The sequence below is a fragment of the Schistocerca cancellata genome, chromosome 1 (genome assembly GCF_023864275.1).
Source record: "Schistocerca cancellata isolate TAMUIC-IGC-003103 chromosome 1, iqSchCanc2.1, whole genome shotgun sequence".
NCBI classification, from domain to species: Eukaryota; Metazoa; Arthropoda; class Insecta; order Orthoptera; family Acrididae; genus Schistocerca; species Schistocerca cancellata.
Window position 1 is genome coordinate 117396508 of NC_064626.1, and position 27517 is coordinate 117424024.

The 27517-nt window shown below is 44.0% G+C and overlaps 21 non-coding genes across 21 annotated transcripts; all 21 read left to right on the plus strand.

The window, feature by feature from the left end:
- Positions 1-383: 383 nt before the first annotated feature.
- Positions 384-456, plus strand: Trnar-ucu (transfer RNA arginine (anticodon UCU)). Its single transcript has one exon. It is a non-coding gene; the product is annotated as a tRNA-Arg (tRNA).
- A 1220-nt stretch (positions 457-1676) lies between these two features.
- Positions 1677-1749, plus strand: Trnar-ucu (transfer RNA arginine (anticodon UCU)). Its single transcript has one exon. It is a non-coding gene; the product is annotated as a tRNA-Arg (tRNA).
- A 1220-nt stretch (positions 1750-2969) lies between these two features.
- Positions 2970-3042, plus strand: Trnar-ucu (transfer RNA arginine (anticodon UCU)). The gene has a single exon. It is a non-coding gene; the product is annotated as a tRNA-Arg (tRNA).
- A 1220-nt stretch (positions 3043-4262) lies between these two features.
- Positions 4263-4335, plus strand: Trnar-ucu (transfer RNA arginine (anticodon UCU)). The gene has a single exon. It is a non-coding gene; the product is annotated as a tRNA-Arg (tRNA).
- A 1220-nt stretch (positions 4336-5555) lies between these two features.
- On the plus strand, positions 5556-5628 carry Trnar-ucu (transfer RNA arginine (anticodon UCU)). The gene has a single exon. It is a non-coding gene; the product is annotated as a tRNA-Arg (tRNA).
- A 1220-nt stretch (positions 5629-6848) lies between these two features.
- Trnar-ucu (transfer RNA arginine (anticodon UCU)) lies at positions 6849-6921 on the plus strand. The gene has a single exon. It is a non-coding gene; the product is annotated as a tRNA-Arg (tRNA).
- Positions 6922-8141: 1220 nt separating this feature from the next.
- On the plus strand, positions 8142-8214 carry Trnar-ucu (transfer RNA arginine (anticodon UCU)). The gene has a single exon. It is a non-coding gene; the product is annotated as a tRNA-Arg (tRNA).
- A 1220-nt stretch (positions 8215-9434) lies between these two features.
- Trnar-ucu (transfer RNA arginine (anticodon UCU)) lies at positions 9435-9507 on the plus strand. The gene has a single exon. It is a non-coding gene; the product is annotated as a tRNA-Arg (tRNA).
- Positions 9508-10727: 1220 nt separating this feature from the next.
- Positions 10728-10800, plus strand: Trnar-ucu (transfer RNA arginine (anticodon UCU)). Its single transcript has one exon. It is a non-coding gene; the product is annotated as a tRNA-Arg (tRNA).
- Positions 10801-12020: 1220 nt separating this feature from the next.
- Trnar-ucu (transfer RNA arginine (anticodon UCU)) lies at positions 12021-12093 on the plus strand. Its single transcript has one exon. It is a non-coding gene; the product is annotated as a tRNA-Arg (tRNA).
- Positions 12094-13313: 1220 nt separating this feature from the next.
- Positions 13314-13386, plus strand: Trnar-ucu (transfer RNA arginine (anticodon UCU)). The gene has a single exon. It is a non-coding gene; the product is annotated as a tRNA-Arg (tRNA).
- A 1220-nt stretch (positions 13387-14606) lies between these two features.
- On the plus strand, positions 14607-14679 carry Trnar-ucu (transfer RNA arginine (anticodon UCU)). The gene has a single exon. It is a non-coding gene; the product is annotated as a tRNA-Arg (tRNA).
- A 1220-nt stretch (positions 14680-15899) lies between these two features.
- Positions 15900-15972, plus strand: Trnar-ucu (transfer RNA arginine (anticodon UCU)). The gene has a single exon. It is a non-coding gene; the product is annotated as a tRNA-Arg (tRNA).
- Positions 15973-17192: 1220 nt separating this feature from the next.
- Positions 17193-17265, plus strand: Trnar-ucu (transfer RNA arginine (anticodon UCU)). The gene has a single exon. It is a non-coding gene; the product is annotated as a tRNA-Arg (tRNA).
- A 1220-nt stretch (positions 17266-18485) lies between these two features.
- Positions 18486-18558, plus strand: Trnar-ucu (transfer RNA arginine (anticodon UCU)). Its single transcript has one exon. It is a non-coding gene; the product is annotated as a tRNA-Arg (tRNA).
- A 1220-nt stretch (positions 18559-19778) lies between these two features.
- Positions 19779-19851, plus strand: Trnar-ucu (transfer RNA arginine (anticodon UCU)). Its single transcript has one exon. It is a non-coding gene; the product is annotated as a tRNA-Arg (tRNA).
- A 1220-nt stretch (positions 19852-21071) lies between these two features.
- On the plus strand, positions 21072-21144 carry Trnar-ucu (transfer RNA arginine (anticodon UCU)). Its single transcript has one exon. It is a non-coding gene; the product is annotated as a tRNA-Arg (tRNA).
- A 1220-nt stretch (positions 21145-22364) lies between these two features.
- On the plus strand, positions 22365-22437 carry Trnar-ucu (transfer RNA arginine (anticodon UCU)). Its single transcript has one exon. It is a non-coding gene; the product is annotated as a tRNA-Arg (tRNA).
- Positions 22438-23657: 1220 nt separating this feature from the next.
- Trnar-ucu (transfer RNA arginine (anticodon UCU)) lies at positions 23658-23730 on the plus strand. Its single transcript has one exon. It is a non-coding gene; the product is annotated as a tRNA-Arg (tRNA).
- Positions 23731-24950: 1220 nt separating this feature from the next.
- Positions 24951-25023, plus strand: Trnar-ucu (transfer RNA arginine (anticodon UCU)). The gene has a single exon. It is a non-coding gene; the product is annotated as a tRNA-Arg (tRNA).
- Positions 25024-26243: 1220 nt separating this feature from the next.
- On the plus strand, positions 26244-26316 carry Trnar-ucu (transfer RNA arginine (anticodon UCU)). The gene has a single exon. It is a non-coding gene; the product is annotated as a tRNA-Arg (tRNA).
- Positions 26317-27517: the final 1201 nt, after the last annotated feature.

Here is a 27517-nt window from a genome sequence, read left to right on the forward strand (position 1 = left end):
AGCAGTCAACCAAAGTCAAAAAATGTGACTAATCGTACAGTGTTCCCAGTGTGTCGTTTACCACTTTGTGAGTGGATGCTGTTCTAAAGAGCGCAATTCCCATTTATCTGTAAGCAGCGCACGTGAGCGAATCTAATAGCAGGACTGTGTTACTACGATTGTACAGAGCAACTCTGTCAATACGCAGGTGTTTCAATCAGTAGAGCCATGGTAAACAGAGCGATTCGGAGCGATGTATCGTGTCTGTTACATAAATAATGAGTCTTTGATGTAATTGCTTCAGAGAAATATGAAAGTAAGCCTATCAGAAAAGTAACGCGAGACATGTAGCACGGGTCATGTCTTGCAGAATCTCTTACATCTGAGACCATCACTTGCACAGCGTCCCTTTGGCGCAGAGGATAGCGCGTTGGACTTCTAATCCAAAGGTCGTGGGTTCGATCCCCACAAGGGACGGGCAATTTTTAAAAATGTGTGCCAATCACGAGATGGGAATTGACATATGGGTAACCACAAGCGTCTTCAAAAGGTGAAAATTGTTGTGACTTCAGTTCTATGCTTAAATATGTTAACCTTACACATACAAGCAAAATTCTCGTAGATCCATGACGCTGCTATGTGTAAATGCTGTAAAAGCGGAACCATATCTTCACGCCCCTGTTCACGGGAATTTTCTTTCAATACCCAATTTTTACCTACACATAGAAATATAGCAATAGAACGCACATTTTGTACAGAAACAAATACAATGAAGAGTGAAATAATTTTGTATTACTTCACGAGTCAATGTATGTAATCCCAGTCATGATCTTTAATTCTTCCAGCCCAAGGTGAGAGGGTTTCAGTTTTCTCGGCCACAAGTGAGAAAAGTAGACAGTTTCACAACAAGATATTGTACTATGGTTCCTTAACTGTTCCCAGTAAGCAATGGCACTCTGTATCTATAGAAACGGCGGCAATTTTCGCTTCAGCACAGGGGGCTTTTACTGGAGACTGCCAGGAGTGGACTTGGTGGATGCATGAAGGGAGAAGACCAGACAGAGATGTCTGACGCTCCGCTGACGCTTGCAGAAAACTACATTAAGTATGATTCCCGCCTATAACTGACGGCGAGAGAGATGCATCATCTGTCCACTTCTCATCGAAGCACACTGTCACCAAGCAATGGCTGACGCTTCGAGCACGGCATGGAATTGCCAGGGAGGTGATGCAGCTAACGTTCCTGGTAAATGTGCTAACAGGGCACACACGTCCGTTGGAGTGTATACATATGATGGGGACCGGCTGTGACACAGCAGTCAACCAAAGTCAAAAAATGTGACTAATCGTACAGTGTTCCCAGTGTGTCGTTTACCACTTTGTGAGTGGATGCTGTTCTAAAGAGCGCAATTCCCATTTATCTGTAAGCAGCGCACGTGAGCGAATCTAATAGCAGGACTGTGTTACTACGATTGTACAGAGCAACTCTGTCAATACGCAGGTGTTTCAATCAGTAGAGCCATGGTAAACAGAGCGATTCGGAGCGATGTATCGTGTCTGTTACATAAATAATGAGTCTTTGATGTAATTGCTTCAGAGAAATATGAAAGTAAGCCTATCAGAAAAGTAACGCGAGACATGTAGCACGGGTCATGTCTTGCAGAATCTCTTACATCTGAGACCATCACTTGCACAGCGTCCCTTTGGCGCAGAGGATAGCGCGTTGGACTTCTAATCCAAAGGTCGTGGGTTCGATCCCCACAAGGGACGGGCAATTTTTAAAAATGTGTGCCAATCACGAGATGGGAATTGACATATGGGTAACCACAAGCGTCTTCAAAAGGTGAAAATTGTTGTGACTTCAGTTCTATGCTTAAATATGTTAACCTTACACATACAAGCAAAATTCTCGTAGATCCATGACGCTGCTATGTGTAAATGCTGTAAAAGCGGAACCATATCTTCACGCCCCTGTTCACGGGAATTTTCTTTCAATACCCAATTTTTACCTACACATAGAAATATAGCAATAGAACGCACATTTTGTACAGAAACAAATACAATGAAGAGTGAAATAATTTTGTATTACTTCACGAGTCAATGTATGTAATCCCAGTCATGATCTTTAATTCTTCCAGCCCAAGGTGAGAGGGTTTCAGTTTTCTCGGCCACAAGTGAGAAAAGTAGACAGTTTCACAACAAGATATTGTACTATGGTTCCTTAACTGTTCCCAGTAAGCAATGGCACTCTGTATCTATAGAAACGGCGGCAATTTTCGCTTCAGCACAGGGGGCTTTTACTGGAGACTGCCAGGAGTGGACTTGGTGGATGCATGAAGGGAGAAGACCAGACAGAGATGTCTGACGCTCCGCTGACGCTTGCAGAAAACTACATTAAGTATGATTCCCGCCTATAACTGACGGCGAGAGAGATGCATCATCTGTCCACTTCTCATCGAAGCACACTGTCACCAAGCAATGGCTGACGCTTCGAGCACGGCATGGAATTGCCAGGGAGGTGATGCAGCTAACGTTCCTGGTAAATGTGCTAACAGGGCACACACGTCCGTTGGAGTGTATACATATGATGGGGACCGGCTGTGACACAGCAGTCAACCAAAGTCAAAAAATGTGACTAATCGTACAGTGTTCCCAGTGTGTCGTTTACCACTTTGTGAGTGGATGCTGTTCTAAAGAGCGCAATTCCCATTTATCTGTAAGCAGCGCACGTGAGCGAATCTAATAGCAGGACTGTGTTACTACGATTGTACAGAGCAACTCTGTCAATACGCAGGTGTTTCAATCAGTAGAGCCATGGTAAACAGAGCGATTCGGAGCGATGTATCGTGTCTGTTACATAAATAATGAGTCTTTGATGTAATTGCTTCAGAGAAATATGAAAGTAAGCCTATCAGAAAAGTAACGCGAGACATGTAGCACGGGTCATGTCTTGCAGAATCTCTTACATCTGAGACCATCACTTGCACAGCGTCCCTTTGGCGCAGAGGATAGCGCGTTGGACTTCTAATCCAAAGGTCGTGGGTTCGATCCCCACAAGGGACGGGCAATTTTTAAAAATGTGTGCCAATCACGAGATGGGAATTGACATATGGGTAACCACAAGCGTCTTCAAAAGGTGAAAATTGTTGTGACTTCAGTTCTATGCTTAAATATGTTAACCTTACACATACAAGCAAAATTCTCGTAGATCCATGACGCTGCTATGTGTAAATGCTGTAAAAGCGGAACCATATCTTCACGCCCCTGTTCACGGGAATTTTCTTTCAATACCCAATTTTTACCTACACATAGAAATATAGCAATAGAACGCACATTTTGTACAGAAACAAATACAATGAAGAGTGAAATAATTTTGTATTACTTCACGAGTCAATGTATGTAATCCCAGTCATGATCTTTAATTCTTCCAGCCCAAGGTGAGAGGGTTTCAGTTTTCTCGGCCACAAGTGAGAAAAGTAGACAGTTTCACAACAAGATATTGTACTATGGTTCCTTAACTGTTCCCAGTAAGCAATGGCACTCTGTATCTATAGAAACGGCGGCAATTTTCGCTTCAGCACAGGGGGCTTTTACTGGAGACTGCCAGGAGTGGACTTGGTGGATGCATGAAGGGAGAAGACCAGACAGAGATGTCTGACGCTCCGCTGACGCTTGCAGAAAACTACATTAAGTATGATTCCCGCCTATAACTGACGGCGAGAGAGATGCATCATCTGTCCACTTCTCATCGAAGCACACTGTCACCAAGCAATGGCTGACGCTTCGAGCACGGCATGGAATTGCCAGGGAGGTGATGCAGCTAACGTTCCTGGTAAATGTGCTAACAGGGCACACACGTCCGTTGGAGTGTATACATATGATGGGGACCGGCTGTGACACAGCAGTCAACCAAAGTCAAAAAATGTGACTAATCGTACAGTGTTCCCAGTGTGTCGTTTACCACTTTGTGAGTGGATGCTGTTCTAAAGAGCGCAATTCCCATTTATCTGTAAGCAGCGCACGTGAGCGAATCTAATAGCAGGACTGTGTTACTACGATTGTACAGAGCAACTCTGTCAATACGCAGGTGTTTCAATCAGTAGAGCCATGGTAAACAGAGCGATTCGGGGCGATGTATCGTGTCTGTTACATAAATAATGAGTCTTTGATGTAATTGCTTCAGAGAAATATGAAAGTAAGCCTATCAGAAAAGTAACGCGAGACATGTAGCACGGGTCATGTCTTGCAGAATCTCTTACATCTGAGACCATCTCTTGCACAGCGTCCCTTTGGCGCAGAGGATAGCGCGTTGGACTTCTAATCCAAAGGTCGTGGGTTCGATCCCCACAAGGGACGGGCAATTTTTAAAAATGTGTGCCAATCACGAGATGGGAATTGACATATGGGTAACCACAAGCGTCTTCAAAAGGTGAAAATTGTTGTGACTTCAGTTCTATGCTTAAATATGTTAACCTTACACATACAAGCAAAATTCTCGTAGATCCATGACGCTGCTATGTGTAAATGCTGTAAAAGCGGAACCATATCTTCACGCCCCTGTTCACGGGAATTTTCTTTCAATACCCAATTTTTACCTACACATAGAAATATAGCAATAGAACGCACATTTTGTACAGAAACAAATACAATGAAGAGTGAAATAATTTTGTATTACTTCACGAGTCAATGTATGTAATCCCAGTCATGATCTTTAATTCTTCCAGCCCAAGGTGAGAGGGTTTCAGTTTTCTCGGCCACAAGTGAGAAAAGTAGACAGTTTCACAACAAGATATTGTACTATGGTTCCTTAACTGTTCCCAGTAAGCAATGGCACTCTGTATCTATAGAAACGGCGGCAATTTTCGCTTCAGCACAGGGGGCTTTTACTGGAGACTGCCAGGAGTGGACTTGGTGGATGCATGAAGGGAGAAGACCAGACAGAGATGTCTGACGCTCCGCTGACGCTTGCAGAAAACTACATTAAGTATGATTCCCGCCTATAACTGACGGCGAGAGAGATGCATCATCTGTCCACTTCTCATCGAAGCACACTGTCACCAAGCAATGGCTGACGCTTCGAGCACGGCATGGAATTGCCAGGGAGGTGATGCAGCTAACGTTCCTGGTAAATGTGCTAACAGGGCACACACGTCCGTTGGAGTGTATACATATGATGGGGACCGGCTGTGACACAGCAGTCAACCAAAGTCAAAAAATGTGACTAATCGTACAGTGTTCCCAGTGTGTCGTTTACCACTTTGTGAGTGGATGCTGTTCTAAAGAGCGCAATTCCCATTTATCTGTAAGCAGCGCACGTGAGCGAATCTAATAGCAGGACTGTGTTACTACGATTGTACAGAGCAACTCTGTCAATACGCAGGTGTTTCAATCAGTAGAGCCATGGTAAACAGAGCGATTCGGAGCGATGTATCGTGTCTGTTACATAAATAATGAGTCTTTGATGTAATTGCTTCAGAGAAATATGAAAGTAAGCCTATCAGAAAAGTAACGCGAGACATGTAGCACGGGTCATGTCTTGCAGAATCTCTTACATCTGAGACCATCACTTGCACAGCGTCCCTTTGGCGCAGAGGATAGCGCGTTGGACTTCTAATCCAAAGGTCGTGGGTTCGATCCCCACAAGGGACGGGCAATTTTTAAAAATGTGTGCCAATCACGAGATGGGAATTGACATATGGGTAACCACAAGCGTCTTCAAAAGGTGAAAATTGTTGTGACTTCAGTTCTATGCTTAAATATGTTAACCTTACACATACAAGCAAAATTCTCGTAGATCCATGACGCTGCTATGTGTAAATGCTGTAAAAGCGGAACCATATCTTCACGCCCCTGTTCACGGGAATTTTCTTTCAATACCCAATTTTTACCTACACATAGAAATATAGCAATAGAACGCACATTTTGTACAGAAACAAATACAATGAAGAGTGAAATAATTTTGTATTACTTCACGAGTCAATGTATGTAATCCCAGTCATGATCTTTAATTCTTCCAGCCCAAGGTGAGAGGGTTTCAGTTTTCTCGGCCACAAGTGAGAAAAGTAGACAGTTTCACAACAAGATATTGTACTATGGTTCCTTAACTGTTCCCAGTAAGCAATGGCACTCTGTATCTATAGAAACGGCGGCAATTTTCGCTTCAGCACAGGGGGCTTTTACTGGAGACTGCCAGGAGTGGACTTGGTGGATGCATGAAGGGAGAAGACCAGACAGAGATGTCTGACGCTCCGCTGACGCTTGCAGAAAACTACATTAAGTATGATTCCCGCCTATAACTGACGGCGAGAGAGATGCATCATCTGTCCACTTCTCATCGAAGCACACTGTCACCAAGCAATGGCTGACGCTTCGAGCACGGCATGGAATTGCCAGGGAGGTGATGCAGCTAACGTTCCTGGTAAATGTGCTAACAGGGCACACACGTCCGTTGGAGTGTATACATATGATGGGGACCGGCTGTGACACAGCAGTCAACCAAAGTCAAAAAATGTGACTAATCGTACAGTGTTCCCAGTGTGTCGTTTACCACTTTGTGAGTGGATGCTGTTCTAAAGAGCGCAATTCCCATTTATCTGTAAGCAGCGCACGTGAGCGAATCTAATAGCAGGACTGTGTTACTACGATTGTACAGAGCAACTCTGTCAATACGCAGGTGTTTCAATCAGTAGAGCCATGGTAAACAGAGCGATTCGGAGCGATGTATCGTGTCTGTTACATAAATAATGAGTCTTTGATGTAATTGCTTCAGAGAAATATGAAAGTAAGCCTATCAGAAAAGTAACGCGAGACATGTAGCACGGGTCATGTCTTGCAGAATCTCTTACATCTGAGACCATCACTTGCACAGCGTCCCTTTGGCGCAGAGGATAGCGCGTTGGACTTCTAATCCAAAGGTCGTGGGTTCGATCCCCACAAGGGACGGGCAATTTTTAAAAATGTGTGCCAATCACGAGATGGGAATTGACATATGGGTAACCACAAGCGTCTTCAAAAGGTGAAAATTGTTGTGACTTCAGTTCTATGCTTAAATATGTTAACCTTACACATACAAGCAAAATTCTCGTAGATCCATGACGCTGCTATGTGTAAATGCTGTAAAAGCGGAACCATATCTTCACGCCCCTGTTCACGGGAATTTTCTTTCAATACCCAATTTTTACCTACACATAGAAATATAGCAATAGAACGCACATTTTGTACAGAAACAAATACAATGAAGAGTGAAATAATTTTGTATTACTTCACGAGTCAATGTATGTAATCCCAGTCATGATCTTTAATTCTTCCAGCCCAAGGTGAGAGGGTTTCAGTTTTCTCGGCCACAAGTGAGAAAAGTAGACAGTTTCACAACAAGATATTGTACTATGGTTCCTTAACTGTTCCCAGTAAGCAATGGCACTCTGTATCTATAGAAACGGCGGCAATTTTCGCTTCAGCACAGGGGGCTTTTACTGGAGACTGCCAGGAGTGGACTTGGTGGATGCATGAAGGGAGAAGACCAGACAGAGATGTCTGACGCTCCGCTGACGCTTGCAGAAAACTACATTAAGTATGATTCCCGCCTATAACTGACGGCGAGAGAGATGCATCATCTGTCCACTTCTCATCGAAGCACACTGTCACCAAGCAATGGCTGACGCTTCGAGCACGGCATGGAATTGCCAGGGAGGTGATGCAGCTAACGTTCCTGGTAAATGTGCTAACAGGGCACACACGTCCGTTGGAGTGTATACATATGATGGGGACCGGCTGTGACACAGCAGTCAACCAAAGTCAAAAAATGTGACTAATCGTACAGTGTTCCCAGTGTGTCGTTTACCACTTTGTGAGTGGATGCTGTTCTAAAGAGCGCAATTCCCATTTATCTGTAAGCAGCGCACGTGAGCGAATCTAATAGCAGGACTGTGTTACTACGATTGTACAGAGCAACTCTGTCAATACGCAGGTGTTTCAATCAGTAGAGCCATGGTAAACAGAGCGATTCGGAGCGATGTATCGTGTCTGTTACATAAATAATGAGTCTTTGATGTAATTGCTTCAGAGAAATATGAAAGTAAGCCTATCAGAAAAGTAACGCGAGACATGTAGCACGGGTCATGTCTTGCAGAATCTCTTACATCTGAGACCATCACTTGCACAGCGTCCCTTTGGCGCAGAGGATAGCGCGTTGGACTTCTAATCCAAAGGTCGTGGGTTCGATCCCCACAAGGGACGGGCAATTTTTAAAAATGTGTGCCAATCACGAGATGGGAATTGACATATGGGTAACCACAAGCGTCTTCAAAAGGTGAAAATTGTTGTGACTTCAGTTCTATGCTTAAATATGTTAACCTTACACATACAAGCAAAATTCTCGTAGATCCATGACGCTGCTATGTGTACATGCTGTAAAAGCGGAACCATATCTTCACGCCCCTGTTCACGGGAATTTTCTTTCAATACCCAATTTTTACCTACACATAGAAATATAGCAATAGAACGCACATTTTGTACAGAAACAAATACAATGAAGAGTGAAATAATTTTGTATTACTTCACGAGTCAATGTATGTAATCCCAGTCATGATCTTTAATTCTTCCAGCCCAAGGTGAGAGGGTTTCAGTTTTCTCGGCCACAAGTGAGAAAAGTAGACAGTTTCACAACAAGATATTGTACTATGGTTCCTTAACTGTTCCCAGTAAGCAATGGCACTCTGTATCTATAGAAACGGCGGCAATTTTCGCTTCAGCACAGGGGGCTTTTACTGGAGACTGCCAGGAGTGGACTTGGTGGATGCATGAAGGGAGAAGACCAGACAGAGATGTCTGACGCTCCGCTGACGCTTGCAGAAAACTACATTAAGTATGATTCCCGCCTATAACTGACGGCGAGAGAGATGCATCATCTGTCCACTTCTCATCGAAGCACACTGTCACCAAGCAATGGCTGACGCTTCGAGCACGGCATGGAATTGCCAGGGAGGTGATGCAGCTAACGTTCCTGGTAAATGTGCTAACAGGGCACACACGTCCGTTGGAGTGTATACATATGATGGGGACCGGCTGTGACACAGCAGTCAACCAAAGTCAAAAAATGTGACTAATCGTACAGTGTTCCCAGTGTGTCGTTTACCACTTTGTGAGTGGATGCTGTTCTAAAGAGCGCAATTCCCATTTATCTGTAAGCAGCGCACGTGAGCGAATCTAATAGCAGGACTGTGTTACTACGATTGTACAGAGCAACTCTGTCAATACGCAGGTGTTTCAATCAGTAGAGCCATGGTAAACAGAGCGATTCGGAGCGATGTATCGTGTCTGTTACATAAATAATGAGTCTTTGATGTAATTGCTTCAGAGAAATATGAAAGTAAGCCTATCAGAAAAGTAACGCGAGACATGTAGCACGGGTCATGTCTTGCAGAATCTCTTACATCTGAGACCATCACTTGCACAGCGTCCCTTTGGCGCAGAGGATAGCGCGTTGGACTTCTAATCCAAAGGTCGTGGGTTCGATCCCCACAAGGGACGGGCAATTTTTAAAAATGTGTGCCAATCACGAGATGGGAATTGACATATGGGTAACCACAAGCGTCTTCAAAAGGTGAAAATTGTTGTGACTTCAGTTCTATGCTTAAATATGTTAACCTTACACATACAAGCAAAATTCTCGTAGATCCATGACGCTGCTATGTGTAAATGCTGTAAAAGCGGAACCATATCTTCACGCCCCTGTTCACGGGAATTTTCTTTCAATACCCAATTTTTACCTACACATAGAAATATAGCAATAGAACGCACATTTTGTACAGAAACAAATACAATGAAGAGTGAAATAATTTTGTATTACTTCACGAGTCAATGTATGTAATCCCAGTCATGATCTTTAATTCTTCCAGCCCAAGGTGAGAGGGTTTCAGTTTTCTCGGCCACAAGTGAGAAAAGTAGACAGTTTCACAACAAGATATTGTACTATGGTTCCTTAACTGTTCCCAGTAAGCAATGGCACTCTGTATCTATAGAAACGGCGGCAATTTTCGCTTCAGCACAGGGGGCTTTTACTGGAGACTGCCAGGAGTGGACTTGGTGGATGCATGAAGGGAGAAGACCAGACAGAGATGTCTGACGCTCCGCTGACGCTTGCAGAAAACTACATTAAGTATGATTCCCGCCTATAACTGACGGCGAGAGAGATGCATCATCTGTCCACTTCTCATCGAAGCACACTGTCACCAAGCAATGGCTGACGCTTCGAGCACGGCATGGAATTGCCAGGGAGGTGATGCAGCTAACGTTCCTGGTAAATGTGCTAACAGGGCACACACGTCCGTTGGAGTGTATACATATGATGGGGACCGGCTGTGACACAGCAGTCAACCAAAGTCAAAAAATGTGACTAATCGTACAGTGTTCCCAGTGTGTCGTTTACCACTTTGTGAGTGGATGCTGTTCTAAAGAGCGCAATTCCCATTTATCTGTAAGCAGCGCACGTGAGCGAATCTAATAGCAGGACTGTGTTACTACGATTGTACAGAGCAACTCTGTCAATACGCAGGTGTTTCAATCAGTAGAGCCATGGTAAACAGAGCGATTCGGAGCGATGTATCGTGTCTGTTACATAAATAATGAGTCTTTGATGTAATTGCTTCAGAGAAATATGAAAGTAAGCCTATCAGAAAAGTAACGCGAGACATGTAGCACGGGTCATGTCTTGCAGAATCTCTTACATCTGAGACCATCACTTGCACAGCGTCCCTTTGGCGCAGAGGATAGCGCGTTGGACTTCTAATCCAAAGGTCGTGGGTTCGATCCCCACAAGGGACGGGCAATTTTTAAAAATGTGTGCCAATCACGAGATGGGAATTGACATATGGGTAACCACAAGCGTCTTCAAAAGGTGAAAATTGTTGTGACTTCAGTTCTATGCTTAAATATGTTAACCTTACACATACAAGCAAAATTCTCGTAGATCCATGACGCTGCTATGTGTAAATGCTGTAAAAGCGGAACCATATCTTCACGCCCCTGTTCACGGGAATTTTCTTTCAATACCCAACTTTTACCTACACATAGAAATATAGCAATAGAACGCACATTTTGTACAGAAACAAATACAATGAAGAGTGAAATAATTTTGTATTACTTCACGAGTCAATGTATGTAATCCCAGTCATGATCTTTAATTCTTCCAGCCCAAGGTGAGAGGGTTTCAGTTTTCTCGGCCACAAGTGAGAAAAGTAGACAGTTTCACAACAAGATATTGTACTATGGTTCCTTAACTGTTCCCAGTAAGCAATGGCACTCTGTATCTATAGAAACGGCGGCAATTTTCGCTTCAGCACAGGGGGCTTTTACTGGAGACTGCCAGGAGTGGACTTGGTGGATGCATGAAGGGAGAAGACCAGACAGAGATGTCTGACGCTTCGCTGACGCTTGCAGAAAACTACATTAAGTATGATTCCCGCCTATAACTGACGGCGAGAGAGATGCATCATCTGTCCACTTCTCATCGAAGCACACTGTCACCAAGCAATGGCTGACGCTTCGAGCATGGCATGGAATTGCCAGGGAGGTGATGCAGCTAACGTTCCTGGTAAATGTGCTAACAGGGCACACACGTCCGTTGGAGTGTATACATATGATGGGGACCGGCTGTGACACAGCAGTCAACCAAAGTCAAAAAATGTGACTAATCGTACAGTGTTCCCAGTGTGTCGTTTACCACTTTGTGAGTGGATGCTGTTCTAAAGAGCGCAATTCCCATTTATCTGTAAGCAGCGCACGTGAGCGAATCTAATAGCAGGACTGTGTTACTACGATTGTACAGAGCAACTCTGTCAATACGCAGGTGTTTCAATCAGTAGAGCCATGGTAAACAGAGCGATTCGGAGCGATGTATCGTGTCTGTTACATAAATAATGAGTCTTTGATGTAATTGCTTCAGAGAAATATGAAAGTAAGCCTATCAGAAAAGTAACGCGAGACTTGTAGCACGGGTCATGTCTTGCAGAATCTCTTACATCTGAGACCATCACTTGCACAGCGTCCCTTTGGCGCAGAGGATAGCGCGTTGGACTTCTAATCCAAAGGTCGTGGGTTCGATCCCCACAAGGGACGGGCAATTTTTAAAAATGTGTGCCAATCACGAGATGGGAATTGACATATGGGTAACCACAAGCGTCTTCAAAAGGTGAAAATTGTTGTGACTTCAGTTCTATGCTTAAATATGTTAACCTTACACATACAAGCAAAATTCTCGTAGATCCATGACGCTGCTATGTGTAAATGCTGTAAAAGCGGAACCATATCTTCACGCCCCTGTTCACGGGAATTTTCTTTCAATACCCAATTTTTACCTACACATAGAAATATAGCAATAGAAGGCACATTTTGTACAGAAACAAATACAATGAAGAGTGAAATAATTTTGTATTACTTCACGAGTCAATGTATGTAATCCCAGTCATGATCTTTAATTCTTCCAGCCCAAGGTGAGAGGGTTTCAGTTTTCTCGGCCACAAGTGAGAAAAGTAGACAGTTTCACAACAAGATATTGTACTATGGTTCCTTAACTGTTCCCAGTAAGCAATGGCACTCTGTATCTATAGAAACGGCGGCAATTTTCGCTTCAGCACAGGGGGCTTTTACTGGAGACTGCCAGGAGTGGACTTGGTGGATGCATGAAGGGAGAAGACCAGACAGAGATGTCTGACGCTCCGCTGACGCTTGCAGAAAACTACATTAAGTATGATTCCCGCCTATAACTGACGGCGAGAGAGATGCATCATCTGTCCACTTCTCATCGAAGCACACTGTCACCAAGCAATGGCTGACGCTTCGAGCACGGCATGGAATTGCCAGGGAGGTGATGCAGCTAACGTTCCTGGTAAATGTGCTAACAGGGCACACACGTCCGTTGGAGTGTATACATATGATGGGGACCGGCTGTGACACAGCAGTCAACCAAAGTCAAAAAATGTGACTAATCGTACAGTGTTCCCAGTGTGTCGTTTACCACTTTGTGAGTGGATGCTGTTCTAAAGAGCGCAATTCCCATTTATCTGTAAGCAGCGCACGTGAGCGAATCTAATAGCAGGACTGTGTTACTACGATTGTACAGAGCAACTCTGTCAATACGCAGGTGTTTCAATCAGTAGAGCCATGGTAAACAGAGCGATTCGGAGCGATGTATCGTGTCTGTTACATAAATAATGAGTCTTTGATGTAATTGCTTCAGAGAAATATGAAAGTAAGCCTATCAGAAAAGTAACGCGAGACATGTAGCACGGGTCATGTCTTGCAGAATCTCTTACATCTGAGACCATCACTTGCACAGCGTCCCTTTGGCGCAGAGGATAGCGCGTTGGACTTCTAATCCAAAGGTCGTGGGTTCGATCCCCACAAGGGACGGGCAATTTTTAAAAATGTGTGCCAATCACGAGATGGGAATTGACATATGGGTAACCACAAGCGTCTTCAAAAGGTGAAAATTGTTGTGACTTCAGTTCTATGCTTAAATATGTTAACCTTACACATACAAGCAAAATTCTCGTAGATCCATGACGCTGCTATGTGTAAATGCTGTAAAAGCGGAACCATATCTTCACGCCCCTGTTCACGGGAATTTTCTTTCAATACCCAATTTTTACCTACACATAGAAATATAGCAATAGAACGCACATTTTGTACAGAAACAAATACAATGAAGAGTGAAATAATTTTGTATTACTTCACGAGTCAATGTATGTAATCCCAGTCATGATCTTTAATTCTTCCAGCCCAAGGTGAGAGGGTTTCAGTTTTCTCGGCCACAAGTGAGAAAAGTAGACAGTTTCACAACAAGATATTGTACTATGGTTCCTTAACTGTTCCCAGTAAGCAATGGCACTCTGTATCTATAGAAACGGCGGCAATTTTCGCTTCAGCACAGGGGGCTTTTACTGGAGACTGCCAGGAGTGGACTTGGTGGATGCATGAAGGGAGAAGACCAGACAGAGATGTCTGACGCTCCGCTGACGCTTGCAGAAAACTACATTAAGTATGATTCCCGCCTATAACTGACGGCGAGAGAGATGCATCATCTGTCCACTTCTCATCGAAGCACACTGTCACCAAGCAATGGCTGACGCTTCGAGCACGGCATGGAATTGCCAGGGAGGTGATGCAGCTAACGTTCCTGGTAAATGTGCTAACAGGGCACACACGTCCGTTGGAGTGTATACATATGATGGGGACCGGCTGTGACACAGCAGTCAACCAAAGTCAAAAAATGTGACTAATCGTACAGTGTTCCCAGTGTGTCGTTTACCACTTTGTGAGTGGATGCTGTTCTAAAGAGCGCAATTCCCATTTATCTGTAAGCAGCGCACGTGAGCGAATCTAATAGCAGGACTGTGTTACTACGATTGTACAGAGCAACTCTGTCAATACGCAGGTGTTTCAATCAGTAGAGCCATGGTAAACAGAGCGATTCGGAGCGATGTATCGTGTCTGTTACATAAATAATGAGTCTTTGATGTAATTGCTTCAGAGAAATATGAAAGTAAGCCTATCAGAAAAGTAACGCGAGACATGTAGCACGGGTCATGTCTTGCAGAATCTCTTACATCTGAGACCATCACTTCCACAGCGTCCCTTTGGCGCAGAGGATAGCGCGTTGGACTTCTAATCCAAAGGTCGTGGGTTCGATCCCCACAAGGGACGGGCAATTTTTAAAAATGTGTGCCAATCACGAGATGGGAATTGACATATGGGTAACCACAAGCGTCTTCAAAAGGTGAAAATTGTTGTGACTTCAGTTCTATGCTTAAATATGTTAACCTTACACATACAAGCAAAATTCTCGTAGATCCATGACGCTGCTATGTGTAAATGCTGTAAAAGCGGAACCATATCTTCACGCCCCTGTTCACGGGAATTTTCTTTCAATACCCAATTTTTACCTACACATAGAAATATAGCAATAGAACGCACATTTTGTACAGAAACAAATACAATGAAGAGTGAAATAATTTTGTATTACTTCACGAGTCAATGTATGTAATCCCAGTCATGATCTTTAATTCTTCCAGCCCAAGGTGAGAGGGTTTCAGTTTTCTCGGCCACAAGTGAGAAAAGTAGACAGTTTCACAACAAGATATTGTACTATGGTTCCTTAACTGTTCCCAGTAAGCAATGGCACTCTGTATCTATAGAAACGGCGGCAATTTTCGCTTCAGCACAGGGGGCTTTTACTGGAGACTGCCAGGAGTGGACTTGGTGGATGCATGAAGGGAGAAGACCAGACAGAGATGTCTGACGCTCCGCTGACGCTTGCAGAAAACTACATTAAGTATGATTCCCGCCTATAACTGACGGCGAGAGAGATGCATCATCTGTCCACTTCTCATCGAAGCACACTGTCACCAAGCAATGGCTGACGCTTCGAGCACGGCATGGAATTGCCAGGGAGGTGATGCAGCTAACGTTCCTGGTAAATGTGCTAACAGGGCACACACGTCCGTTGGAGTGTATACATATGATGGGGACCGGCTGTGACACAGCAGTCAACCAAAGTCAAAAAATGTGACTAATCGTACAGTGTTCCCAGTGTGTCGTTTACCACTTTGTGAGTGGATGCTGTTCTAAAGAGCGCAATTCCCATTTATCTGTAAGCAGCGCACGTGAGCGAATCTAATAGCAGGACTGTGTTACTACGATTGTACAGAGCAACTCTGTCAATACGCAGGTGTTTCAATCAGTAGAGCCATGGTAAACAGAGCGATTCGGAGCGATGTATCGTGTCTGTTACATAAATAATGAGTCTTTGATGTAATTGCTTCAGAGAAATATGAAAGTAAGCCTATCAGAAAAGTAACGCGAGACATGTAGCACGGGTCATGTCTTGCAGAATCTCTTACATCTGAGACCATCACTTGCACAGCGTCCCTTTGGCGCAGAGGATAGCGCGTTGGACTTCTAATCCAAAGGTCGTGGGTTCGATCCCCACAAGGGACGGGCAATTTTTAAAAATGTGTGCCAATCACGAGATGGGAATTGACATATGGGTAACCACAAGCGTCTTCAAAAGGTGAAAATTGTTGTGACTTCAGTTCTATGCTTAAATATGTTAACCTTACACATACAAGCAAAATTCTCGTAGATCCATGACGCTGCTATGTGTAAATGCTGTAAAAGCGGAACCATATCTTCACGCCCCTGTTCACGGGAATTTTCTTTCAATACCCAATTTTTACCTACACATAGAAATATAGCAATAGAACGCACATTTTGTACAGAAACAAATACAATGAAGAGTGAAATAATTTTGTATTACTTCACGAGTCAATGTATGTAATCCCAGTCATGATCTTTAATTCTTCCAGCCCAAGGTGAGAGGGTTTCAGTTTTCTCGGCCACAAGTGAGAAAAGTAGACAGTTTCACAACAAGATATTGTACTATGGTTCCTTAACTGTTCCCAGTAAGCAATGGCACTCTGTATCTATAGAAACGGCGGCAATTTTCGCTTCAGCACAGGGGGCTTTTACTGGAGACTGCCAGGAGTGGACTTGGTGGATGCATGAAGGGAGAAGACCAGACAGAGATGTCTGACGCTCCGCTGACGCTTGCAGAAAACTACATTAAGTATGATTCCCGCCTATAACTGACGGCGAGAGAGATGCATCATCTGTCCACTTCTCATCGAAGCACACTGTCACCAAGCAATGGCTGACGCTTCGAGCACGGCATGGAATTGCCAGGGAGGTGATGCAGCTAACGTTCCTGGTAAATGTGCTAACAGGGCACACACGTCCGTTGGAGTGTATACATATGATGGGGACCGGCTGTGACACAGCAGTCAACCAAAGTCAAAAAATGTGACTAATCGTACAGTGTTCCCAGTGTGTCGTTTACCACTTTGTGAGTGGATGCTGTTCTAAAGAGCGCAATTCCCATTTATCTGTAAGCAGCGCACGTGAGCGAATCTAATAGCAGGACTGTGTTACTACGATTGTACAGAGCAACTCTGTCAATACGCAGGTGTTTCAATCAGTAGAGCCATGGTAAACAGAGCGATTCGGAGCGATGTATCGTGTCTGTTACATAAATAATGAGTCTTTGATGTAATTGCTTCAGAGAAATATGAAAGTAAGCCTATCAGAAAAGTAACGCGAGACATGTAGCACGGGTCATGTCTTGCAGAATCTCTTACATCTGAGACCATCACTTGCACAGCGTCCCTTTGGCGCAGAGGATAGCGCGTTGGACTTCTAATCCAAAGGTCGTGGGTTCGATCCCCACAAGGGACGGGCAATTTTTAAAAATGTGTGCCAATCACGAGATGGGAATTGACATATGGGTAACCACAAGCGTCTTCAAAAGGTGAAAATTGTTGTGACTTCAGTTCTATGCTTAAATATGTTAACCTTACACATACAAGCAAAATTCTCGTAGATCCATGACGCTGCTATGTGTAAATGCTGTAAAAGCGGAACCATATCTTCACGCCCCTGTTCACGGGAATTTTCTTTCAATACCCAATTTTTACCTACACATAGAAATATAGCAATAGAACGCACATTTTGTACAGAAACAAATACAATGAAGAGTGAAATAATTTTGTATTACTTCACGAGTCAATGTATGTAATCCCAGTCATGATCTTTAATTCTTCCAGCCCAAGGTGAGAGGGTTTCAGTTTTCTCGGCCACAAGTGAGAAAAGTAGACAGTTTCACAACAAGATATTGTACTATGGTTCCTTAACTGTTCCCAGTAAGCAATGGCACTCTGTATCTATAGAAACGGCGGCAATTTTCGCTTCAGCACAGGGGGCTTTTACTGGAGACTGCCAGGAGTGGACTTGGTGGATGCATGAAGGGAGAAGACCAGACAGAGATGTCTGACGCTCCGCTGACGCTTGCAGAAAACTACATTAAGTATGATTCCCGCCTATAACTGACGGCGAGAGAGATGCATCATCTGTCCACTTCTCATCGAAGCACACTGTCACCAAGCAATGGCTGACGCTTCGAGCACGGCATGGAATTGCCAGGGAGGTGATGCAGCTAACGTTCCTGGTAAATGTGCTAACAGGGCACACACGTCCGTTGGAGTGTATACATATGATGGGGACCGGCTGTGACACAGCAGTCAACCAAAGTCAAAAAATGTGACTAATCGTACAGTGTTCCCAGTGTGTCGTTTACCACTTTGTGAGTGGATGCTGTTCTAAAGAGCGCAATTCCCATTTATCTGTAAGCAGCGCACGTGAGCGAATCTAATAGCAGGACTGTGTTACTACGATTGTACAGAGCAACTCTGTCAATACGCAGGTGTTTCAATCAGTAGAGCCATGGTAAACAGAGCGATTCGGAGCGATGTATCGTGTCTGTTACATAAATAATGAGTCTTTGATGTAATTGCTTCAGAGAAATATGAAAGTAAGCCTATCAGAAAAGTAACGCGAGACATGTAGCACGGGTCATGTCTTGCAGAATCTCTTACATCTGAGACCATCACTTGCACAGCGTCCCTTTGGCGCAGAGGATAGCGCGTTGGACTTCTAATCCAAAGGTCGTGGGTTCGATCCCCACAAGGGACGGGCAATTTTTAAAAATGTGTGCCAATCACGAGATGGGAATTGACATATGGGTAACCACAAGCGTCTTCAAAAGGTGAAAATTGTTGTGACTTCAGTTCTATGCTTAAATATGTTAACCTTACACATACAAGCAAAATTCTCGTAGATCCATGACGCTGCTATGTGTAAATGCTGTAAAAGCGGAACCATATCTTCACGCCCCTGTTCACGGGAATTTTCTTTCAATACCCAATTTTTACCTACACATAGAAATATAGCAATAGAACGCACATTTTGTACAGAAACAAATACAATGAAGAGTGAAATAATTTTGTATTACTTCACGAGTCAATGTATGTAATCCCAGTCATGATCTTTAATTCTTCCAGCCCAAGGTGAGAGGGTTTCAGTTTTCTCGGCCACAAGTGAGAAAAGTAGACAGTTTCACAACAAGATATTGTACTATGGTTCCTTAACTGTTCCCAGTAAGCAATGGCACTCTGTATCTATAGAAACGGCGGCAATTTTCGCTTCAGCACAGGGGGCTTTTACTGGAGACTGCCAGGAGTGGACTTGGTGGATGCATGAAGGGAGAAGACCAGACAGAGATGTCTGACGCTCCGCTGACGCTTGCAGAAAACTACATTAAGTATGATTCCCGCCTATAACTGACGGCGAGAGAGATGCATCATCTGTCCACTTCTCATCGAAGCACACTGTCACCAAGCAATGGCTGACGCTTCGAGCACGGCATGGAATTGCCAGGGAGGTGATGCAGCTAACGTTCCTGGTAAATGTGCTAACAGGGCACACACGTCCGTTGGAGTGTATACATATGATGGGGACCGGCTGTGACACAGCAGTCAACCAAAGTCAAAAAATGTGACTAATCGTACAGTGTTCCCAGTGTGTCGTTTACCACTTTGTGAGTGGATGCTGTTCTAAAGAGCGCAATTCCCATTTATCTGTAAGCAGCGCACGTGAGCGAATCTAATAGCAGGACTGTGTTACTACGATTGTACAGAGCAACTCTGTCAATACGCAGGTGTTTCAATCAGTAGAGCCATGGTAAACAGAGCGATTCGGAGCGATGTATCGTGTCTGTTACATAAATAATGAGTCTTTGATGTAATTGCTTCAGAGAAATATGAAAGTAAGCCTATCAGAAAAGTAACGCGAGACATGTAGCACGGGTCATGTCTTGCAGAATCTCTTACATCTGAGACCATCACTTGCACAGCGTCCCTTTGGCGCAGAGGATAGCGCGTTGGACTTCTAATCCAAAGGTCGTGGGTTCGATCCCCACAAGGGACGGGCAATTTTTAAAAATGTGTGCCAATCACGAGATGGGAATTGACATATGGGTAACCACAAGCGTCTTCAAAAGGTGAAAATTGTTGTGACTTCAGTTCTATGCTTAAATATGTTAACCTTACACATACAAGCAAAATTCTCGTAGATCCATGACGCTGCTATGTGTAAATGCTGTAAAAGCGGAACCATATCTTCACGCCCCTGTTCACGGGAATTTTCTTTCAATACCCAATTTTTACCTACACATAGAAATATAGCAATAGAACGCACATTTTGTACAGAAACAAATACAATGAAGAGTGAAATAATTTTGTATTACTTCACGAGTCAATGTATGTAATCCCAGTCATGATCTTTAATTCTTCCAGCCCAAGGTGAGAGGGTTTCAGTTTTCTCGGCCACAAGTGAGAAAAGTAGACAGTTTCACAACAAGATATTGTACTATGGTTCCTTAACTGTTCCCAGTAAGCAATGGCACTCTGTATCTATAGAAACGGCGGCAATTTTCGCTTCAGCACAGGGGGCTTTTACTGGAGACTGCCAGGAGTGGACTTGGTGGATGCATGAAGGGAGAAGACCAGACAGAGATGTCTGACGCTCCGCTGACGCTTGCAGAAAACTACATTAAGTATGATTCCCGCCTATAACTGACGGCGAGAGAGATGCATCATCTGTCCACTTCTCATCGAAGCACACTGTCACCAAGCAATGGCTGACGCTTCGAGCACGGCATGGAATTGCCAGGGAGGTGATGCAGCTAACGTTCCTGGTAAATGTGCTAACAGGGCACACACGTCCGTTGGAGTGTATACATATGATGGGGACCGGCTGTGACACAGCAGTCAACCAAAGTCAAAAAATGTGACTAATCGTACAGTGTTCCCAGTGTGTCGTTTACCACTTTGTGAGTGGATGCTGTTCTAAAGAGCGCAATTCCCATTTATCTGTAAGCAGCGCACGTGAGCGAATCTAATAGCAGGACTGTGTTACTACGATTGTACAGAGCAACTCTGTCAATACGCAGGTGTTTCAATCAGTAGAGCCATGGTAAACAGAGCGATTCGGAGCGATGTATCGTGTCTGTTACATAAATAATGAGTCTTTGATGTAATTGCTTCAGAGAAATATGAAAGTAAGCCTATCAGAAAAGTAACGCGAGACATGTAGCACGGGTCATGTCTTGCAGAATCTCTTACATCTGAGACCATCACTTGCACAGCGTCCCTTTGGCGCAGAGGATAGCGCGTTGGACTTCTAATCCAAAGGTCGTGGGTTCGATCCCCACAAGGGACAGGCAATTTTTAAAAATGTGTGCCAATCACGAGATGGGAATTGACATATGGGTAACCACAAGCGTCTTCAAAAGGTGAAAATTGTTGTGACTTCAGTTCTATGCTTAAATATGTTAACCTTACACATACAAGCAAAATTCTCGTAGATCCATGACGCTGCTATGTGTAAATGCTGTAAAAGCGGAACCATATCTTCACGCCCCTGTTCACGGGAATTTTCTTTCAATACCCAATTTTTACCTACACATAGAAATATAGCAATAGAACGCACATTTTGTACAGAAACAAATACAATGAAGAGTGAAATAATTTTGTATTACTTCACGAGTCAATGTATGTAATCCCAGTCATGATCTTTAATTCTTCCAGCCCAAGGTGAGAGGGTTTCAGTTTTCTCGGCCACAAGTGAGAAAAGTAGACAGTTTCACAACAAGATATTGTACTATGGTTCCTTAACTGTTCCCAGTAAGCAATGGCACTCTGTATCTATAGAAACGGCGGCAATTTTCGCTTCAGCACAGGGGGCTTTTACTGGAGACTGCCAGGAGTGGACTTGGTGGATGCATGAAGGGAGAAGACCAGACAGAGATGTCTGACGCTCCGCTGACGCTTGCAGAAAACTACATTAAGTATGATTCCCGCCTATAACTGACGGCGAGAGAGATGCATCATCTGTCCACTTCTCATCGAAGCACACTGTCACCAAGCAATGGCTGACGCTTCGAGCACGGCATGGAATTGCCAGGGAGGTGATGCAGCTAACGTTCCTGGTAAATGTGCTAACAGGGCACACACGTCCGTTGGAGTGTATACATATGATGGGGACCGGCTGTGACACAGCAGTCAACCAAAGTCAAAAAATGTGACTAATCGTACAGTGTTCCCAGTGTGTCGTTTACCACTTTGTGAGTGGATGCTGTTCTAAAGAGCGCAATTCCCATTTATCTGTAAGCAGCGCACGTGAGCGAATCTAATAGCAGGACTGTGTTACTACGATTGTACAGAGCAACTCTGTCAATACGCAGGTGTTTCAATCAGTAGAGCCATGGTAAACAGAGCGATTCGGAGCGATGTATCGTGTCTGTTACATAAATAATGAGTCTTTGATGTAATTGCTTCAGAGAAATATGAAAGTAAGCCTATCAGAAAAGTAACGCGAGACATGTAGCACGGGTCATGTCTTGCAGAATCTCTTACATCTGAGACCATCACTTGCACAGCGTCCCTTTGGCGCAGAGGATAGCGCGTTGGACTTCTAATCCAAAGGTCGTGGGTTCGATCCCCACAAGGGACAGGCAATTTTTAAAAATGTGTGCCAATCACGAGATGGGAATTGACATATGGGTAACCACAAGCGTCTTCAAAAGGTGAAAATTGTTGTGACTTCAGTTCTATGCTTAAATATGTTAACCTTACACATACAAGCAAAATTCTCGTAGATCCATGACGCTGCTATGTGTAAATGCTGTAAAAGCGGAACCATATCTTCACGCCCCTGTTCACGGGAATTTTCTTTCAATACCCAATTTTTACCTACACATAGAAATATAGCAATAGAAGGCACATTTTGTACAGAAACAAATACAATGAAGAGTGAAATAATTTTGTATTACTTCACGAGTCAATGTATGTAATCCCAGTCATGATCTTTAATTCTTCCAGCCCAAGGTGAGAGGGTTTCAGTTTTCTCGGCCACAAGTGAGAAAAGTAGACAGTTTCACAACAAGATATTGTACTATGGTTCCTTAACTGTTCCCAGTAAGCAATGGCACTCTGTATCTATAGAAACGGCGGCAATTTTCGCTTCAGCACAGGGGGCTTTTACTGGAGACTGCCAGGAGTGGACTTGGTGGATGCATGAAGGGAGAAGACCAGACAGAGATGTCTGACGCTCCGCTGACGCTTGCAGAAAACTACATTAAGTATGATTCCCGCCTATAACTGACGGCGAGAGAGATGCATCATCTGTCCACTTCTCATCGAAGCACACTGTCACCAAGCAATGGCTGACGCTTCGAGCACGGCATGGAATTGCCAGGGAGGTGATGCAGCTAACGTTCCTGGTAAATGTGCTAACAGGGCACACACGTCCGTTGGAGTGTATACATATGATGGGGACCGGCTGTGACACAGCAGTCAACCAAAGTCAAAAAATGTGACTAATCGTACAGTGTTCCCAGTGTGTCGTTTACCACTTTGTGAGTGGATGCTGTTCTAAAGAGCGCAATTCCCATTTATCTGTAAGCAGCGCACGTGAGCGAATCTAATAGCAGGACTGTGTTACTACGATTGTACAGAGCAACTCTGTCAATACGCAGGTGTTTCAATCAGTAGAGCCATGGTAAACAGAGCGATTCGGAGCGATGTATCGTGTCTGTTACATAAATAGTGAGTCTTTGATGTAATTGCTTCAGAGAAATATGAAAGTAAGCCTATCAGAAAAGTAACGCGAGACATGTAGCACGGGTCATGTCTTGCAGAATCTCTTACATCTGAGACCATCACTTGCACAGCGTTCCTTTGGCGCAGAGGATAGCGCGTTGGACTTCTAATCCAAAGGTCGTGGGTTCGATCCCCACAAGGGACGGGCAATTTTTAAAAATGTGTGCCAATCACGAGATGGGAATTGACATATGGGTAACCACAAGCGTCTTCAAAAGGTGAAAATTGTTGTGACTTCAGTTCTATGCTTAAATATGTTAACCTTACACATACAAGCAAAATTCTCGTAGATCCATGACGCTGCTATGTGTAAATGCTGTAAAAGCGGAACCATATCTTCACGCCCCTGTTCACGGGAATTTTCTTTCAATACCCAATTTTTACCTACACATAGAAATATAGCAATAGAACGCACATTTTGTACAGAAACAAATACAATGAAGAGTGAAATAATTTTGTATTACTTCACGAGTCAATGTATGTAATCCCAGTCATGATCTTTAATTCTTCCAGCCCAAGGTGAGAGGGTTTCAGTTTTCTCGGCCACAAGTGAGAAAAGTAGACAGTTTCACAACAAGATATTGTACTATGGTTCCTTAACTGTTCCCAGTAAGCAATGGCACTCTGTATCTATAGAAACGGCGGCAATTTTCGCTTCAGCACAGGGGGCTTTTACTGGAGACTGCCAGGAGTGGACTTGGTGGATGCATGAAGGGAGAAGACCAGACAGAGATGTCTGACGCTCCGCTGACGCTTGCAGAAAACTACATTAAGTATGATTCCCGCCTATAACTGACGGCGAGAGAGATGCATCATCTGTCCACTTCTCATCGAAGCACACTGTCACCAAGCAATGGCTGACGCTTCGAGCACGGCATGGAATTGCCAGGGAGGTGATGCAGCTAACGTTCCTGGTAAATGTGCTAACAGGGCACACACGTCCGTTGGAGTGTATACATATGATGGGGACCGGCTGTGACACAGCAGTCAACCAAAGTCAAAAAATGTGACTAATCGTACAGTGTTCCCAGTGTGTCGTTTACCACTTTGTGAGTGGATGCTGTTCTAAAGAGCGCAATTCCCATTTATCTGTAAGCAGCGCACGTGAGCGAATCTAATAGCAGGACTGTGTTACTACGATTGTACAGAGCAACTCTGTCAATACGCAGGTGTTTCAATCAGTAGAGCCATGGTAAACAGAGCGATTCGGAGCGATGTATCGTGTCTGTTACATAAATAATGAGTCTTTGATGTAATTGCTTCAGAGAAATATGAAAGTAAGCCTATCAGAAAAGTAACGCGAGACATGTAGCACGGGTCATGTCTTGCAGAATCTCTTACATCTGAGACCATCACTTGCACAGCGTCCCTTTGGCGCAGAGGATAGCGCGTTGGACTTCTAATCCAAAGGTCGTGGGTTCGATCCCCACAAGGGACGGGCAATTTTTAAAAATGTGTGCCAATCACGAGATGGGAATTGACATATGGGTAACCACAAGCGTCTTCAAAAGGTGAAAATTGTTGTGACTTCAGTTCTATGCTTAAATATGTTAACCTTACACATACAAGCAAAATTCTCGTAGATCCATGACGCTGCTATGTGTAAATGCTGTAAAAGCGGAACCATATCTTCACGCCCCTGTTCACGGGAATTTTCTTTCAATACCCAATTTTTACCTACACATAGAAATATAGCAATAGAACGCACATTTTGTACAGAAACAAATACAATGAAGAGTGAAATAATTTTGTATTACTTCACGAGTCAATGTATGTAATCCCAGTCATGATCTTTAATTCTTCCAGCCCAAGGTGAGAGGGTTTCAGTTTTCTCGGCCACAAGTGAGAAAAGTAGACAGTTTCACAACAAGATATTGTACTATGGTTCCTTAACTGTTCCCAGTAAGCAATGGCACTCTGTATCTATAGAAACGGCGGCAATTTTCGCTTCAGCACAGGGGGCTTTTACTGGAGACTGCCAGGAGTGGACTTGGTGGATGCATGAAGGGAGAAGACCAGACAGAGATGTCTGACGCTCCGCTGACGCTTGCAGAAAACTACATTAAGTATGATTCCCGCCTATAACTGACGGCGAGAGAGATGCATCATCTGTCCACTTCTCATCGAAGCACACTGTCACCAAGCAATGGCTGACGCTTCGAGCACGGCATGGAATTGCCAGGGAGGTGATGCAGCTAACGTTCCTGGTAAATGTGCTAACAGGGCACACACGTCCGTTGGAGTGTATACATATGATGGGGACCGGCTGTGACACAGCAGTCAACCAAAGTCAAAAAATGTGACTAATCGTACAGTGTTCCCAGTGTGTCGTTTACCACTTTGTGAGTGGATGCTGTTCTAAAGAGCGCAATTCCCATTTATCTGTAAGCAGCGCACGTGAGCGAATCTAATAGCAGGACTGTGTTACTACGATTGTACAGAGCAACTCTGTCAATACGCAGGTGTTTCAATCAGTAGAGCCATGGTAAACAGAGCGATTCGGAGCGATGTATCGTGTCTGTTACATAAATAATGAGTCTTTGATGTAATTGCTTCAGAGAAATATGAAAGTAAGCCTATCAGAAAAGTAACGCGAGACATGTAGCACGGGTCATGTCTTGCAGAATCTCTTACATCTGAGACCATCACTTGCACAGCGTCCCTTTGGCGCAGAGGATAGCGCGTTGGACTTCTAATCCAAAGGTCGTGGGTTCGATCCCCACAAGGGACGGGCAATTTTTAAAAATGTGTGCCAATCACGAGATGGGAATTGACATATGGGTAACCACAAGCGTCTTCAAAAGGTGAAAATTGTTGTGACTTCAGTTCTATGCTTAAATATGTTAACCTTACACATACAAGCAAAATTCTCGTAGATCCATGACGCTGCTATGTGTAAATGCTGTAAAAGCGGAACCATATCTTCACGCCCCTGTTCACGGGAATTTTCTTTCAATACCCAATTTTTACCTACACATAGAAATATAGCAATAGAACGCACATTTTGTACAGAAACAAATACAATGAAGAGTGAAATAATTTTGTATTACTTCACGAGTCAATGTATGTAATCCCAGTCATGATCTTTAATTCTTCCAGCCCAAGGTGAGAGGGTTTCAGTTTTCTCGGCCACAAGTGAGAAAAGTAGACAGTTTCACAACAAGATATTGTACTATGGTTCCTTAACTGTTCCCAGTAAGCAATGGCACTCTGTATCTATAGAAACGGCGGCAATTTTCGCTTCAGCACAGGGGGCTTTTACTGGAGACTGCCAGGAGTGGACTTGGTGGATGCATGAAGGGAGAAGACCAGACAGAGATGTCTGACGCTCCGCTGACGCTTGCAGAAAACTACATTAAGTATGATTCCCGCCTATAACTGACGGCGAGAGAGATGCATCATCTGTCCACTTCTCATCGAAGCACACTGTCACCAAGCAATGGCTGACGCTTCGAGCACGGCATGGAATTGCCAGGGAGGTGATGCAGCTAACGTTCCTGGTAAATGTGCTAACAGGGCACACACGTCCGTTGGAGTGTATACATATGATGGGGACCGGCTGTGACACAGCAGTCAACCAAAGTCAAAAAATGTGACTAATCGTACAGTGTTCCCAGTGTGTCGTTTACCACTTTGTGAGTGGATGCTGTTCTAAAGAGCGCAATTCCCATTTATCTGTAAGCAGCGCACGTGAGCGAATCTAATAGCAGGACTGTGTTACTACGATTGTACAGAGCAACTCTGTCAATACGCAGGTGTTTCAATCAGTAGAGCCATGGTAAACAGAGCGATTCGGAGCGATGTATCGTGTCTGTTACATAAATAATGAGTCTTTGATGTAATTGCTTCAGAGAAATATGAAAGTAAGCCTATCAGAAAAGTAACGCGAGACATGTAGCACGGGTCATGTCTTGCAGAATCTCTTACATCTG